The sequence below is a fragment of the Neolamprologus multifasciatus genome, chromosome 20, assembly GCF_963576455.1.
Source record: "Neolamprologus multifasciatus chromosome 20, fNeoMul1.2, whole genome shotgun sequence".
Taxonomy (NCBI): domain Eukaryota; kingdom Metazoa; phylum Chordata; class Actinopteri; order Cichliformes; family Cichlidae; genus Neolamprologus; species Neolamprologus multifasciatus.
The window spans coordinates 17,815,369-17,821,900 of NC_140458.1; positions in this window are offsets into that span (position 1 = coordinate 17,815,369).

The following is a 6,532-nucleotide window of genomic DNA, read 5'->3' on the forward strand; positions in this document are numbered from 1 at the left end:
CTGTGAGAGACAGAATGTGAAAAAAAAATCCATGAATTCACATGGTAGGATTTGTAAAGAATTTATTCGTAAATCAGGGTGGAAAATAAGTATTTGGTCACCTCAAACAAGGAAAATCCCTGGCTCTCACAGACCTGTAACGTCTTCTGTAAGAAGCTTTTCTGTCCCCCACTCGTTACCTGTATGAATGGCACCTGTTTGACCTCATCATCTGTATAAAAGACACCTGTCCACAGCCTCAACCAGTCAGACTCCAAACTCCGCCATGGCCAAGACCAAAGAGCTTTCGAAGGACACCAGGAAAAGAATTGTAGACCTGCACCAGACTGGGAAGAGTGAATCTACAATAGGCAAGCAGCTTGGTGTGAAAAAATCAACTGTGGGAGCAATCATCAGAAATGGAAGACATACAAGACCACTGATAATCTCCCTCGATCTGGGGCTCCACGCAAGATCTCATCCCGTGGGGTCAAAATGATCATGAGAACGGTGAGCAAAGATCCCAGAACCACACTGGGGGGACCTGGTGAATGACCTGCAGAGAGCTGGGACCAAAGTAACAAAGGTCACCATCAGTAACACACTACAACGGCAGGGATCAAATCCCGCAGTGCCAGACGTGTTCCGCTGCTGAAGCCAGTGCATGTCCAGGCCCGTCTGAAGTTTGCCAGAGAGCACATGGATGATACAGCAGAGGATTGGGAGAATGTCATGTGGTCAGATGAAACCAAAAGTAGAACTTTTGGTATAAACTCAACTCGTCGTGTTTGGAGGAAGAAGAATACTGAGTTGCATCCCAAGAACACCATACCTACTGTGAAGCATGGGGGTGGAAACATCATGCTATGGGGCTGTTTTTCTGCCAAGGGGACAGGACGACTGATCCGTGTTAAGGACAGAATGAATGGGGCCAAGTATCGTGAGATTTTGAGCCAAAACCTCCTTCCATCAGTGAGAACTTTGAAGATGAAACGAGGCTGGGTCTTCCAACATGACAATGATCCAAAACACACCGCCCGGGCAACAAAGGAGTGGCTCCGTAAGAAGCATTTGAAAGTCCTGGAGTGGCCTAGCCAGTCTCCAGACCTCAACCCCATAGAAAATCTGTGGCGGGAGTTGAAAGTTTGTGAAGCTAGAGACACCGGCAACCATAGTCAATTGTCTTCCAGGGGCCAGAGCAGGCGACATTGAAGGAAATTTAAAACTGCTGGCTAAGGGTAAACGTAAATTCAATAAAATCATAATTCACGTCAGCAGTAATGACACCCGGTTACGCCAATCGGAGGTCACTAAAATCAATATTGAATCGGTGTGTAACTTTGCCAAAACAATGTCGGACTCTGTAGTTTTCTCTGGTCCCCTCCCCAATCAGACCAGGAGTGACATGTTTAGCCGCATGTTCTCCTTAAATTGCTGGCTGTCTGAGTGGTGTCCCAGAAACGATGTGGGCTTCATAGATAATTGGCAAACCTTCTGGAGGAAACCTGGTCTTGTTAGGAGAGATGGCATCCATCCCACTTTGGATGGAGCAGCTCTCATTTCTAGAAATATCGACAAATTTATTAAACCCCTCAAAACATGACTATCCAGAGTTGGGACCAGGAAGCAGAGTTGCAGTCTTACACGCCTCTCTGCAGCTTCTCTCCTCCTGCTACCCCCCCAAAAACCCATCTCCATAGAGACTGTGTCTGCTTCCAAAAGACAAAAAACAAACTAAAAACCAGCAACAAACAACTTAAACAATCACAAAGAAAGAACAATACAGTATCCACATCTGAACCAAAGAGTAAAACAGTGAAATGTGGATTATTAAATATTAGGTCTCTCTCCTCCAAGTCTCTGTTAGTACATGACTTAATAATTGATCAACAAATTGATTTACTCTGCCTTACAGAAACCTGGTTGCAGCAGGATGATTATGTTAGTTTAAATGAATCAACACCCCCGAGTCATTCTAACTACCAGAAATCTCGAAGCACAGGTCGAGGGGGCGGTGTGGCAGCAATTTTTCACACCAGTCTATTAATTAATGAAAGACCAAGACAGACTTTTAATTCATTTGAAAGCCTGATGCTTAACATTGTCCACCCCAGCTGTGAAACTCAGAAACCAGTCTTACTTGTTATCATCTATCGTCCACCTGGGCCTTACACAGAGTTTCTGTCTGATTTCTCAGACTTTATATCTAATTTAGTTCTGAGCTCAGATAAAATAATTATTGTGGGTGATTTTAACATCCATGTAGATGCTAAAAATGACAGCCTCAACATGGCATTTAATCTGTTGTTAGACTCAATTGGTTTCTCTCAAAATGTAAAAGAACCCACCCACCACTTTAATCACACTCTAGATCTTGTTTTAACATATGGCATAGAAACTGAACATTTAACAGTGTTTCCTGAAAACCCTCTCCTGTCTGATCATTTCTTGATAACATTTACATTTACAATAATTGATTACGCAGCAGTGGAGAGTGGACTTTATCAAAGTAGATGTCTTTCTGAAAGCGCTGTAACTAAGTTTAAGAATATAATCCAGCCACTGTTATCATCGTCAATGCCCTGTACCAACACAGAGCAGAGCAGCTATCTGAACGCTACCCCAACAGAGGTCGATTATCTTGTTAATAATTTCACCTCCTCACTACGTACGACTCTGGATACTGTAGCTCCAGTGAAAACTAAGGTCTCTAATCAGAAGTACCTGACCCCGTGGTATAATTCTCAAACACGTACCCTAAAGCAGATGACTCGTAATCTGGAGAGGAAATGGCGTGTCACAAATTTAGAGGATCATCATTTAGCCTGGAGAAATAGTTTGTTGCTTTATAAGAAAGCCCTCCGCAAAGCCAGAACAGCTTACTACTCATCACTGATTGAAGAAAATAAGAACAACCCCAGGTTTCTCTTCAGCACTGTAGCCAGGCTGACAAAAAGTCAGAGCTCTGTTGAGCCAACCATCCCTTTAACGTTAACTAGTGATGACTTCATGAACTTCTTCACAAATAAAATTTTATCATTAGAGAAAAAATTACCAATAATCATCCCACAGATGTAATATTATCTACAGCTACTCTTAGTACCATTGATGTTAAGTTAGACTCTTTTTCTCCAATCGATCTTTCTGAGTTAACTTCAATAATTACTTCCTCCAAACCATCAACGTGTCTTTTAGACCCCATTCCTACAAAACTGCTCAAAGAAGTCCTGCCATTGATTAATTCTTCGATCTTATATATGATCAACCTATCTCTAATAATCGGCTATGTACCACAGGCCTTCAAGGTGGCTGCAGTTAAACCTTTACTCAAAAAGCCATCTCTAGACCCAGCAGTCTTAGCTAATTATAGGCCAATCTCCAACCTTCCTTTCATATCAAAAATCCTTGAAAGAGTAGTTGTCAAACAGCTAACAGATCATCTGCAAAGGAATGGTTTATTTGAAGAGTTTCAGTCAGGTTTCAGAGTTCATCACAGCACAGAAACAGCTTTATTGAAGGTTACAAATGATCTTCTTATGGCCTCTGACAGTGGACTCATCTCTGTGCTTGTCCTTCTTGACCTTAGTGCAGCATTCGATACTGTTGACCATAATATTCTATTAGAGCGATTAGAACATGCTGTAGGTATTACAGGTATTGCACTGCAGTGGTTTGTATCATATCTATCTAATAGACTCCAATTTGTGCATGTAAATGGAGAGTCTTCTTCACACACTGAGGTTAATTATGGAGTTCCACAGGGTTCGGTGCTAGGACCAATTCTGTTTACATTATACATGCTTCCCCTAGGCAGCATCATTAGAAGACATAGCATACATTTTCACTGCTATGCAGATGACACCCAGCTCTATCTGTCCATGAAGCCAGATAACACACACCAATTAGTTAACTGCAGGAATGTCTTAAAGACATAAAGACTTGGATGGCCACTAACTTTCTGCTTCTTAACTCAGATAAAACTGAGGTCATTGTACTCGGCGCTGAAAAGCTTAGAAATATGGTATCTAACCAGATTCTTACTCTGGATGGCATTACCTTGGCCTCCAGTAACACTGTGAGGAACCTTGGAGTCATTTTTGACCAGGATATGTCCTTCAACGCACATATTAAACAAATATGTAAGACTGCGTTCTTCCATTTGCGCAACATCTCTAAAATTAGAAATATCCTGTCTCAGAGTGACGCTGAAAAACTAGTTCATGCATTTATTACTTCCAGGCTAGACTACTGCAATTCATTATTATCAGGATGTCCAAAAAACTCACTGAAAAGCCTTCAGTTAATCCAAAATGCTGCAGCAAGAGTACTGACAGGGACTAGAAAGAGAGAGCATATTTCTCCTGTTTGGCTTCCCTTCATTGGCTTCCTGTTAAATCCAGAATTGAATTCAAAATCCTGCTCCTCACATACAAGGTCTTAAATAATCAGGCCCCATCTTATCTTAATGACCTTGTAGTACCATATCACCCTATTAGAGCACTTCGCTCTCGCTCTGCAGGCCTACTTGTTGTTCCTAGAGTATTTAAAAGTAGAATGGGAGGGAGAGCCTTCAGTTTTCAGGCCCCTCTTCTGTGGAACCAGCTTCGAGTTTGGATTCAGGAGACAGACACTATCTCTACTTTTAAGATTAGGCTTAAAACCTTCCTTTTTGCTAAAGCATATAGTTAGGGCTGGACCAGGTGACCCTGAATCCTCCCTTAGTTATGCTGCAATAGATGTAGGCTGCCGGGGGATTCCCATGATGCATTGAGTTTTTCCTTTCCAGTCACCTTTCTCACTCACTATGTATTAACAGACCTCTCTGTATTGAATCGTATCTGTTATTAATCTCTGTCTCTCTTCCACAGCATGTCTTTATCCTGTCTTCCTTCTCTCACCCCAACCGGTCGCAGCAGATGGCCGCCCCTCCCTGAGCCTGGTTCTGCCGGAGGTTTCTTCCTGTTAAAAGGGAGTTTTTCCTTCCCACTGTCGCCAAAGTGCTTGCTCATAGGGGGTCATATGATTGTTGGGCTTTTCTCTGTATCTATGAAGCGCCTTGAGGCGACATTTGTTGTGATTTGGCGCTATATAAATAAAATTGAATTGAATTGAATTGAATTGAAAGTCCGTGTTGCTCGGCGACAGCCCCAAAACATCACTGCTCTTGAGAAGATCTGCATGGAGGAATGGGCCAAAATACCAGCTACTGTGTGTGCAAACCTGGTAAAGACCTATAGTAAACGTTTGACCTCTGTTATTGCCAACAAAGGTTATGTTACAAAGTATTGAGTTGTATTTTTGTTATTGACCAAATACTTATTTTCCACCCTGATTTACGAATAAATTCTTTACAAATCCTACCATGTGAATTCATGGATTTTTTTTTTTCACATTCTGTCTCTCACAGTTGAAGTGTACCTCTGGTGCAAATTACTGACCTCTGTCATCATTTTAAGTGGGGGAACTTGCACAATCGGTGGCTGATTAAATACTTTTTTGCCCCACTGTGTGTGTGTGTGTGTGTGTGTATATATATATATATATATATATATATATATATATATATATATATATATAGTGGATAAATCACTGGTCTTAGTTCAGCTACGAACTGCGCTTTGTGTGGCAACACAGCTAACGTTAGCAAGTAAACAAGTTTTAGTCACTGTAACAGATGTGTTTCATCTTGCTAACCACATCAACCAACATTATTATTGTAGGGTCTACCTTACAATATAAAGCGTCTTGAGGTGACTGTTGTTGTCATTTAGCGCTAGATAAATAAAATTGAATTCAATTGAACTGAATGTGATGTAAAAACAGAGTTTTTAAAAATTGTTAATAGCTCATTTAATACATTACCAAGGAAAGCTGATGATTATGGAGATGGGACAGCAACTCTCCCAAAGTTATCTGGCTTTAAAAATGAATGAAACAGGCATAACAGAAAAACTTTACACAGTTGCCATTGTTTTTGTTCACCCAATCTAGGATGAAAACATTGCTGTTAACTTTGAGACATTAAACTGCATAATTTTTAATAAATACCTGGAAAAACTGGGATGTTCTGAAATGTTTGACCGGTAGTGGATGATAATCAGAGAAATTTCAGTAACATATTATGCTAAAACACAGAAAATGCTTTCTACATTTTAAACATCCCAGAGCCAGAGTAGATCTCTCTCCACTAGCATCCTTGTATGATACTAAACCTTTAGGCTGTTGGAACAGTCAACCATAAACTATTTTTAGTAGCCAACCACACACATTCTGCATAAATCACACGTAGTATTAATATACTGCTTGTATATTTTTTGCCCCGCCAAAAACCCTCCATGAGAAATAATATAAAATATATACATGTTTTAATTGGCATCACATGAAACACATGAAAGCTTAATTACATGAGATTTTTTTTTAGCACATTTTTGTGCTTTTTCACATAAACCTATCCAGAGGAAGAAAAAAAAAAATGCTCGATTGTGATAAGCAGCATACATTAACCACAGCAGAGAGAGAGCTTGTTCTATCATTCAACTTGAACAAGGAAACA